This window comes from Myotis yumanensis, unplaced genomic scaffold, assembly GCF_028538775.1.
Source record: "Myotis yumanensis isolate MYYU_CA2020_CCGP unplaced genomic scaffold, mMyoYum1.0.hap1 SCAF_2, whole genome shotgun sequence".
Classification (NCBI taxonomy): Eukaryota; Metazoa; Chordata; class Mammalia; order Chiroptera; family Vespertilionidae; genus Myotis; species Myotis yumanensis.
Window position 1 is genome coordinate 202,216,678 of NW_027223753.1, and position 11,439 is coordinate 202,228,116.

The following is an 11,439-nucleotide window of genomic DNA, read 5'->3' on the forward strand; positions in this document are numbered from 1 at the left end:
ATTCAAAATGTGACAAATGTATTATGGGCAATAGATGGCATGTCTTTTTTTTTAATCTTAAAATCAGCTCTTCTCTTATGAAAACTGCATCTTTTGATTTTTGTAACATAAAATTACAGTTCTTTTTCTGTAATTTATTCCTAAGGGATCATATCCAAGGAGTGAATTAAATTAAACTCTGTGGTTTAGTGTTTTCCTCGTAATTAATATAGGAATGCACACTGTCAGCTAATTGTAAAACAGAAGAGCATGGACATGGGGAGGCTGGGGGTGACAATTCCAGACCAGCATCCTCAAAGAGCTTGTGGTCTAAGTCAGTGACCAGAGGGTGCTCTGGGCAGGACCATGCAGTGCAGACTCTGGTGAGGAGGGACAAACAGAAGTCACAACAGGACTGCAACCAAGCATGAGTTTATTGGCTTCTAGTGTCATGCTCCAGCTTGATGAAGTTGAACAGCCCATTGGTGGGAGACTCATGAGAGATCACTGGGTTGCTGCCATCAAGTTCAGGCTCAATTTTATTAGCCAGGTTCTTTCTCAGCTCCACTCCCCATTGGTCAAAGCTTTTGATGTCCCAGATGATGCCCTGAACGAAGATCTTGTGTTCATACGTGGCAATCAAGGCTCCAAAAATGAATGGTGTGAGCTTGGTGAACACAATAGAGCTAGTTGGACGAATTCCTTCAAAGACCCGATGCTACAGCAGCTTCTTCAAGTATTCTGAACTTTTTCCTGGAGCCTGAAGCTCCTTCTGAGCCTCCTCTGTTGATGTTCCCCTCATTAAGGTCTCAATCTGGGCCAAGAAGTTGTCCAGGAGAATCTTGTGATGCAGACCCTTCCTTATTGGTTGCTGGATCTAGACTAGGATGAGGAAGTCACAGGATATCATCTTGGTGCCTTGGTAGATGGTTTAGTAGAGGCATGCTGGCCATTGGTCCCTGGCTCCCACCACACAATGGGGCCTGTCAAATAAACCAAACCATGCAAGATTTGGTGATGCACTTCCCATTGGACTCCATGTCACTCTGCTGGAAGTAGACAGCAAAGCAGTGCAGGCACTGGTTATAGGGCAGTATGGCATGCGTCTCACACCAAAGGCTGTTGAAGTACCAGATACCCAGCAAAGCTAGCAGGATGTGACTGTTGTTCTCTAGGGGTGTCATGCAGAAGTGCTGGTTCATCCAGTGAGCCCCCAAGAGCAGCTGCTTGAAGTTGTCAAATTCTACATGCAGGGCAATGGAGAGTCCAATGGCTGACCACAGCTAGCAGCATCCTCCTACCCAATCCCAGAACTCGAACATGTTTTGAGGGTCAACTCCACATTCTTTCACTTTGGTTGTGTTGGTAGACAGGGCAACAAAGTGCTTTGCAACAGCAGAAGGAACCTTGGCCAAAGGAGAAGCCACTCCTTCCCCTTCTCTGCCTTCCTGATGGTCTCCTGGTGGTAAAGTCTTGGAAGTGATGATGAGCAGAGAGGACTCAGAGTTCATGGTGGCCAGGGTTTTGGCAATGTGAGTCCCATCAATGATTGAGACAGACCAGACCCTGGGACCTTCTCCAAGAGTACAGCTTGAGGGCTTCAGTAACCATGTGGGGTCCCCTATCAGAGCCAATGATGATGATGTTATTGACGTCTGTGATGAGCTTGCCTGAGTATCCCTCCCAGTTACCACCTCCAATGTATTGGCAGCAAAACTTCATCTTCTGCATGACCCTGTTGACCTCTGGCATCTCATCCTTGCCATCCACTGGAATGGATGTGTTTGACCCACTCCACAGGGCCACATGAAGCACTGCCCGATTTTCAGTGAAGTTCATCTTTTCGTCATTGAACATGAGCTCCCAGGTGGCTTCCAGATCCCTGGATTTGGCCAGGTTCACCAGCTTCTGCATCATACCTTCCATCACAAGGTCCTTGGAGTAACCCACCAGTATAGGCCCATGGTTGGTACTGGGTGTAAGGCTGAAGCTTTCCTTGTACCCATTCAAAAAGGCATTGCAATTTAAGGTCAGAGCCATGCACAAGGTTGCCTTCCTACAGCTTCTGGAACTGCTGATTCTTGGTGAGTGTGTCATGGCAAGAGCAACCAGTGGTGTTTCGGAAAGGTAATAGTTTAAAAATTCAGTGTAAACTTTAAAAAAATATATTTTATTGATTTTTTACAGAGAGAACGTGAGAGGGATAGAGAATTAGAAACATCGATGAGAGAGAAACATCCATCAGCTGCTTCCTGCACACTCCCCACTGGGGATGTGCCCGCAACCAAGGTACATGCCCTTGACCGGAATCAAACCTGCGACCCTTGAGTCCACAGGCCGATGCTCTATCCACTGAGCCTAAACGGTTAGGCAAAAAAAAAAATTCAATGTAAACTTCGCTAAATATTATTTTCCAATTATGAAAGTTTACAGCTTGCTATATTTTTTTCTTTAATGTTATACTGTAAAAATCTAAAGATAATAGTCATTTTATAGAGCTTAATTTCTACTTGTGGGGGAAAAAAAACCACTAATTCTGTCACACATATCATTGATGTATTCTAAGTAATTTTAATTTACTTATGTCATATTTAAGTACTAAAGGTAGCATTCCTAAGAATTTAGTATATTTAGAGGTGTTATTTTTTATATCGCATCCTTTCTTTTAACAAAATGTGTATGTGTCTGAATAATGTTTTTATTGTCCCATAGATTTCTCAACTTGAGAAATATATCCTTATACATTTTAGAGACCTGGAAATTTTGGCAAGAATAAAACTGGAAGTATGATTTTGTGCTATATGTAGCACACAAGAGAATGTTCTAGTTCATTCCATAAATTAATTTTTATAAACATTTTAAATATTGTGAGACTTATGAAGTAATCATTTTTAAGAGTATAGTTAATGTAACTATCAAGAAATAGGGCATATATTGTGTTCAAAATGTCATTTCACTTGGTTTTATAGGATATTAATAAAAATTTATAGTAGGGTTTTATTTTCTGCATTATGTAGTTATATATATACACAAAGTGAAAAACAGGCAATTTTTTCTTATTTTGACATATGACTAAAAAGGAGAACAATATGTTTATACAGTTTTTAAAATCAACTGTGGGGATAGCTTACACAGATCTGAATTAATTACAGCCCCTAAGGTAATATCATGCTAGGTAACAACAGCAATCCAATTCAGGTGGCTCATAGTCTTTGACAACTGTAATAAAGCATGCAAAAATAAGCTCTACAGAGAATTAGTTATGCCTAGGAAAATAGTTTCTGTTCCGTCTTCAATAAAAGAATTGTACCTCAGAGACTAACTCATTGTGATTAAAATGTAATGTTTTATGTTAAGCATGTACATGGACATTTTAAAGGAGGAATTTAATTGATTGTTTGGGATTTGAGTGAAAGTATATGCGCTTGTAAAGAAAAATGGAAACTATAAGAAAGAAGGCATAAACTACTTTATAACGTTTTTAATTAAATGATTAAAAATCCAGCAATTATTTGGAAGCTTATTTGTGACAGGTGCAGTCAGATCGCTTTCAGACTAATCTTTAGGTGTTAATAAAGATGTTTTCAAAAGTGTAATAGTCTTCAAGTCTGTGATCAAAGTAATACAAAAGTCATCAAAAGACAGAGTCTATGCAGTACAGAATGCTTGATGATCTAGCTCAGGTAATAGAAGTAAAATTCTATTAAGTAAGAGACAAGATCAGATGGAGATAATGAAAGCTTGAATGTGTGCTTTAATGAGGTAATTGCTACTAGTATAGGCTATGCCTTTCCCTCAAATAGACATGCACTGATCATTTTACTTCCACATGAGTTATCTTAGAATGCTAGGCTTTCTAGGAGTACAAAATTACGAAGATTAGACAAATAATTTATATAACTCCTTATATCACCAGATGTTGTGTATATTTCATAGTTTGCTTTGCCTGAAATATAAAAAAATATATTCCTATCCCATATTTATTCACTAACCTCAATACTAAAAATATAAAAAACTATGATTTTTATAGTAAAATTTGATGATAAAATTTTTCCATTATTTAGAGACTTTCAATATGCTTAAGAAATATGGAGCATTTTTTTTACATGTACATGATAGTTTATTATTTCCAAAATCCACTGATGTGATTTTTAGGAAAATTGTTTTTATTTTGCCAAGACATAGAATCAATCTTATCAGACACATAGCTAATTTGGTTAGGTGAGTGAAATAATCACACCACATAGGAAAAGATTACAAATTGGCAAGATTCTAATAGAAATACTTTGACAGTTTATCTCAAGTTGCTATAAAATGTTTGTATATATAGACCCCCTATTTCTACGTCTAGGATCTAGCTAAAGGAAGTAAGCCTACACAGGGAAAATATTTACTGCAGTATTACCAGTAATCATGGAAAAATAATGAAATCTAGATATAAAACATATCTGGTTGTCTAGGTAATTATATAAAACTAGAGGCCCGGTGCATGAATTCATGGACCAGTCGGGTCCCTTGGCTTGGCCTGCAGGATTGGGCCAAAACTGGCTCTCTGACATCTCCCGAGGAGGTCCCGGATTGCGAGAGGGTGCAGGCCAGGCCAAGGGAGCCCACTGGTGCACACTGGGGCCAGGGAGAGATGTGGGAGGTTGGCCAGCCAGGGAAGGACCAAAGATGGGCTCCAGGGTGTGTCTGGACCATCTCACTCAGTCCAGATTGGCCGGACCACAACAGCAAGCTAACCTACTGGTCAGAATGTCTGCCCTGGTGGTTAGTGCACAACATAGTGAGCAGTTAAGTGACCTTAGCATATCATTAGTATATTACGCTTTGATTGCTTGAATGGACGACCAGAGGACCAGACACTTAGCATATTAGGCTTTTATTATATAGGACTAGAGGTCCAGTGCATGAAATTTGTGCAAGCGGGGGGTCCCTCAGCCTGGCCTGCGCCCCCTCGCAGTCCAGCAGCCCTTGGGGGATGTCCAAATGAAGGCCCATTTCCTGCAGGGGGCAGGCCTAAGCCAGCAGTCAGACATCCTTAGTGCTCCCGCAGAGGTGGGAGAGGCTCCGCCACCACTGCTGAGTTCGCCAGCCATGAGCCCAGCTTCTGGCTGAGCAGCACTCCCCCTGTGGGAGAGCACTGACTACCAGAGGGCAGCTCCTGTATTTAGCATCTTCCCTCTTGTGGTCAGTGCACTGTTTGGTTGATTTGCCTTTTATTATATAGGATTGATTCAAATGAACCTCAGGGAGTAATTGGAATTATATTTTCAATAACATAATCACTAGCAAAATTACTTATTTTTTTGCTAAGTTAAAAAACTAAATATACATTTATAAATAATACAATGCTAATTCTAATTATGAAAATGACTTAGACTTAGAGTAGAAATTGGCATTTTTATTAATTTACTAGAGTCCCGATGCATGAAATTCGTGCAAAAGTAGGTCTTCCTTCCCCCGGGCTAGTTCACCGGCTTACATCTGGCACCTGGTACCCGGGCTTCCCCCCAGCACCCAGTACCCAGGCTTCCCGTCAGCCTTTGGCAGGCACCTGGGACCTGGACTTCCCTCACAGCCCCGGCTTCTTCCGGAAGGTCACCCAGAAGAACGTTCGGTCTAATTAGCATATTATGCTTTTATTATTATAGACTAGAGGCCTGTTGCACGAAATTTGTGCAAGAGCCTTGGCCCCGGCCCCCGCCTGTTGCAGCTTTGTCTGGAAGGAAGGACGTCTAAATAGAATATTACGCTTTTATTATTATAGATAGCATCACTAATGGTTTATGTAAAAATTCCATCATATTCTATCCTACTATTATCTTCCATATATGATTTTTCATATTATACAGATTTTACTTATTGTTAGAAGGGAAGCAGTTTTTTCTTGTGTTTTTCTTTTTCTTAATTGAATTTATTGGGGTGATGTTAATTAATAAAATTATATAAGTTTTAGTTACATAATTCTACAAATATCATCTGTATATTGTGTGATATGTTTACCACCCCATATCAAGTCCCTTCCATCACCATTTATTCCCCTTTACCCTCTTCTACTTCCATTAGTCTTTCTTTACTTTGTTTATTTTGTTCATTGGATTTCACAAATTAGTGAAATCATATGATACTTGTCATTTTCAGACTGGTTTATTTCACTTAGCATAATACTCTCCAGGCTGATTCATGCTTTTGCAAAAGGTAAAATTTCCTTCTTTTTTATAGCTGAGTAGTGTTCTACTATGCAAATGTACCATGGGTTTTTATGATCCAGTAATTCTACTTTGGGGATATATGCAAAGAAACTGGAAATATGAACTCAGAAGAATATTTGCACCCCTATATTCATTGCAGTGTTATTTACAATAGCCAAGATTTGGAAGCAGCTCAAGTACCCATCAGTAGATGAGTGGATGCAAAAAAAGCTGTGGTATATTTATACTTCTGTAAACTTCTATATCTAAATTGAAGTGGGTTTTTTATTTTTTTATTCTATTTTAAACTCAGCTTTTAGGCAAAATGGACTAATTAGTGTCTTAGAGTATGAACTTACCTTTAATCCTTCTCTTTGGGAGTCAGAGCTCCATTTAGCCCTCTTAATTCTCCTGAGTATTGGGATGGGTAGAAGGAAAAGAGCTTGTTTGTTCCCCTTGAGTTAATGGTTCTTATTTCACCACACCTACCATTTGCTGAATACTGTACCAAGTTCTGGGGAAAACCTGAGGAACAGACAAACACACAAGTCCTTAGGCTCATGGAGAAAATAACCATCAAACAAATTATTACATGGATCATATAAAAAACACACTTAGGTGGATGTTGGATGGGAAGAAGCAAACATGCTCTGGTTCAGATACTGATGATTGACTCTAGAGAGCATTCCCTCAGATGGGAGCAAGTACGTTTGGGTGATCAGCAGGTCAGGTCATAGAATATTTGAAATTTGGAGATTGTCCTCAGGCAGACATTGACAAGTACCATGCTATGGTTCTAGCAATTGTGAATGCGGGCTCTCACTTCCACAAGAAACTAAAGCACTCGTTTAGACACCTATACAGAAAATCAAGATAGCAACCTGAAGACTGATTACACAAGAACATAGGACTTCCTGGGGTCTCCACTGGGGATTAAAGAGTGCAAATATAAGAGTAGGAGCTGAAGTTGGGCTGGACTGAGGCTTTGGGGACAGTATTTGCAACTGCTTTTCTACAATTGTATTTCATTGTTAGGCTACTGGTCATCCTGGAATCCTGTGTCCTAAGTCAGGATAGTAGAAGGGAGTTGCAATAATGACCTGTCTAAGAAGGGGGAAGATGGGTAGTTTAAGTGCTTACAGGGTTCAGCCTCAAGTGCACTGACAACTGAGAACCTGGCAGGTAAAGAAGCCAGTGCACGCAAGGGTGTGTGGTGAAGGCTGAGGCTAGAAAATGGCACCAGGGACTGAGAAGTGATGAAATGTTGTGAAACACAAAAAGCACCTTCTGAAGATCATCTTCTCATTCTCCAGAAATAATCATTCAACTGGGAATCTTCCCTTATTTGAGAGATTCGCAAAATTTATGGCAAAGGCTTTCAGTCTCTTGGGAATGTTAAAATTTTGTGGCAATATTTTTTAAAAGAGTGTGCTTATTTTGGCTTAGTTTGGCCAATTGTGTTGGTCAAAACCAACCAACAAAAATATTACATGAATTCTGAGCAGCACTGTCTGGTATCCTGCTGATGGTATCTTTAATAATAGCTTGCACTAGTTTTTAAATACACATTTATTGACATAGTTTGAACATTGATATTGTTTACTTTGGCTTTACTTTACTGCAGGTTTACAAACCCAGGAAACAAATATTTTCTGGAAAATACAGGAAACCACATTTTGTATATGTCACTGTTGGGGATGATACTGAATAAAGAATGACAGCAATGCTTTTGAGAAGTTGCTTTCAGCATTTCAAATCATTTTCTAATTGACTGTCCAGGAACAGTGATTTGATATTTTTCTTAGCATGTCTTAATAATTTTGAGTGGCTCATAAACCATGTAAATTAGGTTTCAAACAGGAGACATCTATAGTACTATTTAAAAAAATAGTCTTAGCTGGTTTTGCTCAGTGGATAGAGCATTGGCCTGTGGACTGAAGGGTCCCAGGTTCCATTCAGATCAAGGGCACATGCCCAGGTTGCAGGCTCAATCCCCAGTAGGGGGTGTGCAGGAGGCAGCTGATCAATCATTCTCAGCTGCCTCTCATCATTGATGCTTCTATCTCTCTCTCTCCTTCACCCTTCTTCTCTAAAATCAACAAAAAATATATATTTAATAAATAAAATCACACAAAACCAACCAAACAAAAAAAAACCAATGAAACACGTGCCATGTAAAGTCTGCCTTCTTACTGTCAGGTGTCATTCTAAATTGTCACAAGTCAAGTCAAATAATGTTACAAAAATATGAATCTATCAATGAATATTATATTGTGTGAAAAAAGTAACAAATGACAAATCCCATGTTATAGCATCTCAAGTTAAAGTCAAGCTTAGGTTATTCTGTGAAATTTGTCATGTATGTTTCAGTAAAAATCTCCCTTTCCTGGATATTTCGTAAAAGTCTATCTGCCAAATCCTGTGTGTTAGAGCTCAGCCAGCCTCCGTAAAATGAAAACAAAGTTAAACAACTTCACAAGAGACAGAAATGGCCTTTTAAGATTCACAGGAGTGTGCCTTTCTGTCTAATCTGAGCAGCCATCATGGCGAGATTGATGTGCGTTGGCCGAGAAGTGCTTCATGAGGCGGCTGCCTGCTCAGTGTTACCAGAAGGGAGCTATCTGTCTTCATTGTACTCCATTAACATGCCTCTCAGATCTATCAGGCGAATGCCTACATACCTACTTTATAAATTATTATCAGCGGCAGTTAAATATTTCCGAACTTGTTTGGGAATATCACTCACCTGATAGCCCTTGATTTACACACAGTCACCATTTTAAGCATTCTAAATTCAAAGATTACTTAGAACTATTTCATATGCCTGCTTTAGATGAGTTTCTTCTGTTGATAGTAACCTATTAGTTTGCAGTTTATTGAGGTAAATCAAAAGAGAGGATGCAAATTATTCACTAACAAGGGCACATTTCCTTTGAGAATTAAGTAGAGAGGATTTCATATTAAGATGCCCAGAGGAATGAAATCTTATTTGTGACCTTTCAACGCAAAAATCATTCTGAACTGGAAGAAATACGTTCATGCTAACTGTGCATATTTAGAATTTTTCTTTTGTAATTACTTTTACTTAGCTCGTTTACATTTTACTCACACACCTATGTAAAGCAGTTCTATTTGTAGTAATAATGCTTAAAGGTCCAAAATTTTACTTTAATAATTTTAGCATGTTAATTGATAATATCTCAAATTATTGTTATTTATATAGTAAATATTCTAGTGTCTTTCTGAACTATAAAGCTAACTATACATTAGATCAATTTGGGTGTGGAGATGCAAGCAGGGGAAATTATTTTCAAAATAATTAAAATAAATTTGAACTGACTAAAGTTGAAGATTTAAAATGAACTAAATCTCTATTCTTCCGCTTGCATGTCTTTGGAAAGTAGAGGGAGGCTTTTTTTATTAATCTCGTTTTTAAGGTGCATATTGGTATGTAACGGAAGTAGCCATTAGAATTGGAGACATTCTTCATGAATTGTGTTTATGTGTTATGTGACGTCGAGTTGGCTCTGAGTCTTGGCGACCATATGAATGAGTGATGTTCAGTGTCCTGTCCTAACAGCCCTGCTCAGCTCCTATAGACGTATGCCTATGGCTTCTTTTGTGGATTCCATCCATCTCTTAATTGGACTTTCTCTTTACCTGCTGCCTTCTATATTTGCCAGCACGATTGTCTTTTCCAAAGAGCCCTTCCTTCTCATGGTGTGTCTGAAGTAAGACAGCTTCAGTTTTGTCATTTTTGCCTCCAGTGATGTTTCAAGCTTACTTTGCTGTGGGACCCACTTGTTTGTCTTTCTGTCATCCCAGAGTACCTGTATCACTCATCTGATAGCCTTTGATTTACACACATTCCAGCACCATATTTCAAATGAATCTTTTTTCCCCCCATCAGCCTTTGTCACTGTCCACCTTTCACATCTCTACATAGTGATTGGGAACAAAAGGATGTGAATGATCTTAGCATTGGTCTCTAATGACACATCTTTGCGCTTTCTGATCTTTCCTAATTCTTCCCTCGCCGCCCTTCCGTGTCTTGGCCTTCCCTATGATTTCTTGGCTGCAGTCTCCATTTGAATTGATGAGTGAACCAAGGTAAGCAAAATCTTTAACAATGTCTGTGTCTTCATTGTCTATGTCAAAGGTGTGTATTGCTTTTGTGGTCATGATTTTTGTCTTTTTGATGTTCATATGCAGCCCTGCTTTGGCACTTCCTTCTCACTCTCATCAGAAGTTGTTTCACATCATTGCTCCTTTTCTGCCAGTAAAATGGTGTCATCTGCATATATTAAATTATTGGTATTTCTTCCACAAAATTCAACTCCTTCCTCCTGAGTCTAGCTCAGTTTTGTATATGAGATGTTCTGTGTACAGACTAAACACATAGAGAGATAAAATGCACCCTTGTCTGATTTTCTTGTCTAATGGAAACCATCGGTCTCTCCATATTCTGTCCTGACAATGGCTTTCCGTCCACAATACAAGTTACCCATCAGGATAATCAAGTGCTGAGGCATGCCAACTCCTTTTTTTGGGTCATGAAAAGCTTGATCAAAAAATAAAAAAAGGCTTTACTGTAGTCTGTAAAATACAGAGAATTATTTTCTGAAATTCATTGGAATACTCCAGTATCTAACAAATGGTGGCAGTTAAGTCTCAATGCCTCTACCTTTTCAGAATCCAACTTAAACATCTGGCATCTCTTGCTCCATATAAGGTAGAAGCCTTTACTGTACCACCTTGAGCATATCTTTACTTGCATTGGAAATTAGAGTAATTGTCCCGTTATTACTTCCATATTTGGTATCTCCTTTCTTGAAAATTGGTTTGTAGTGCAGCAGGTCCTCAAATAACATCATTTTGTTAAATATCATCTATACTAATAGAAGAGTAATATGCTAATTAGACTGGGTAGACCAGACATCTTCCAGTCGTCCAGTCCTCCTTCTGGACAAAGTCATGGTGGCGGGGGCTGAGGTAAGATGGTTAGGGGCTATCAGGCCAGCAGGGGAGCGTGGTTAGGGGCAATCAGGCAGGCAGGCAGGTGAGCAGTTAGGAGCCAGTAGTCCTGGATTGCAAGAGGGATGTCTGACTGCCAATTTAGGCCCAAACACTGTAGGATTGGGCCTAAACTGGCAGTTGGACATCCCCCAAGGGGTCCTGGATTGGAGAGGGTGCAGGCCAGGGTGAGTGACCCCCCCCCCCCCGCCATGCACAAATTTCATGCACCGGGCCTCTAGTTTCATTATAA

At 39.4% G+C, this 11,439-nt stretch overlaps 1 pseudogene; it reads right to left on the bottom strand.

Annotated features, from left to right (window-relative positions):
- Positions 1-412: 412 nt before the first annotated feature.
- On the bottom strand, positions 413-11,047 carry LOC139002693 (glucose-6-phosphate isomerase pseudogene; annotated as a pseudogene).
- Between the last annotated feature and the right edge of the window lie 392 nt (positions 11,048-11,439).